This window comes from Schistocerca cancellata, chromosome 12, assembly GCF_023864275.1.
Source record: "Schistocerca cancellata isolate TAMUIC-IGC-003103 chromosome 12, iqSchCanc2.1, whole genome shotgun sequence".
Taxonomy (NCBI): Eukaryota; Metazoa; Arthropoda; class Insecta; order Orthoptera; family Acrididae; genus Schistocerca; species Schistocerca cancellata.
Genome location: NC_064637.1, coordinates 61,976,152 through 61,978,236, shown reverse-complemented (window position 1 = coordinate 61,978,236; position 2,085 = coordinate 61,976,152). Strand labels below are relative to the sequence as shown.

At 48.1% G+C, this 2,085-nt stretch overlaps 1 pseudogene; it reads left to right on the top strand.

Annotated features, from left to right (window-relative positions):
- The first annotated feature begins 1,557 nt into the window (after positions 1-1,557).
- Positions 1,558-1,675, top strand: LOC126109940 (5S ribosomal RNA; annotated as a pseudogene).
- The last annotated feature ends 410 nt before the right edge of the window (positions 1,676-2,085 follow it).

Sequence of the window (2,085 nt, the reverse complement as noted above, 5' to 3'; positions counted from 1 at the left end):
TTCTGTACAAATTGTAAATAGCCTTTTGCTCCTTGTATTTTACCCTTGCCTCCTTTAGAATTTGAAAGACAGTATTTCAGTCAACAAATCCGACCTTTATGAAAGTCGGAAACGCGATGGTACGCATTTCTCCTCCTCACACGAGGCATCACAACAACGTTTCACCAGGCAACGCCGGTCAACTGCTGTTTGTGTATGAGAAATCGGCTGGAAACTTTCCTCATGTCAGCACGCTGTAGGTGTCGCCACCGGCGCTAACCTTGTGTGAATGCTCTGGAAAGCTAATCATTTGCATATCACAGCATCTTCTTCCTGTCAGTTAAATTTCGCGTCTGTAGCACATCTTCGTGGTGTAGCGATTTTAATGACCAGTAGTGTACTTAGGCGTGACCCAGTACAATTGTTTGCAATCCATTTTAAAAGAATACTGACTCGTTCCGTTATTACTTACAGATTTGCATTACAATTTACTCCTTATGGTTTACATTAGTGGACAACAACAAGAACCCAGCATCTACGGCACCAGCCGCAACGTACCGATGTATTACAACAGCGGCTCGATGTGGCGACCACAAACGTTGTTACACACATTGTACCTCCGAAGCATGTTCTGGTAGACATTCAGCTTGGATGGAAGGAGGTATGATCCAATCACATGACCGTCCAGAATACGTTAATACCAAACCTGTCTTGAAATCCCTGAACATGCGTGGCATCCGGATTTTCGTCCGCGCAGACATTGCGATTTCGAGCATCAGAACACAATCGCTTGTGAACCTACATTCATCTGTGAGGAGAACTCTACGTGGAAACAGGAGTGCGTCGAAGAAACGGTGCAGGAACCGTGTGCAGAAGGCGACGCAGTGTGGAAAGTCTACTGGACCCATAGCGTGTACTCTTTGTAAGTGGTTACGGATGTAATTGTTGCTCATGCAGGACGTCCAAGACGGCACTGTGACTAACAGCCACTGCACACGCAATTGTTCGCGAACTCGTTGACGGGCTGTCTCCAATGTGACTCAGTACACCTTCTTCAAATTCGGGAGTGCTGCGTCGCCGTGGAGCCCCACAGTCCTGCCTCCTCACGGTGAAGGTAGCCGTTTCTCGTAGCCGTTGTGTAACTTGGGCAAACAGTTTGTGCGATGGAGCGTGACGGTGTGGAAAACGTTCGTGATACAGCCGACTAGCAGCTCGGCTGTTACCTCCAGCTTCACCGTACACAAGGAGCATGTCTGTGTATTCCGCAAACGTGTACTGCACCATGTTTCCTCTATCGGCGAAGCACAGATAATGACTCGGTCTCACAGCAAAGCGGACAATAAGTGTCAGCTGGAGATCGTTTGCCGTAGTACACGTCATCGTGTCTACACTGTTGTATACTAGGACAGAGAACTCTGAGACGTTTCTCTTGCCCTAAGCAGACGTTGAAGAGGTACACATCTGAACTGAAACTGCCATAGATCGGTAACGATACGATTCCGGACATGTGTCTACTCACTACCCTCTACATGTCCTAGAAGTCTGGAACGGGAATTCCCGACCACCCTGTATATTATTGGCAACGGCCTTGCCGCAGTGGATACACCGGTTCCCGTGAGATCACCGAAGTTAAGCGCTCTCGGGCGTGGCCCGCACTTGGATGGGTGACCATCCGGGCCGCCATGCGCTGTTGCCATTTTTCGGGGTGCACTCAGCCTCGTGATGCCAATTGAGGAGCTACTCGGCCGAATAGTAGCGGCTTCGGTCAAGAATACCATCATAACGACCGGGAGAGCGGTGTGCTGACCCCACGGCCCTCTTATCCACATCCTCCACTGAGGATGACACGGCGGTCGGATGGTCCCGGTAGGCTACTCGTGGCCTGAAGACAGAGTGCTGTATATTATTGTCTTTATATTCGAACCATAGATGATAATCGGTTATCTTGTAAGGTGAGAGGTCATCATTGTAAACTGAAATAAATAAATGTCTTTTTAGCGGACAGGACTAGACATTGCGTACGATTTTTTTCGCTTGTATTAGTTTAAATCATTTGTTTGCCCCAATTCATTCGGTATTTATTTCCACTCTTAGGGAGTTTGAAAT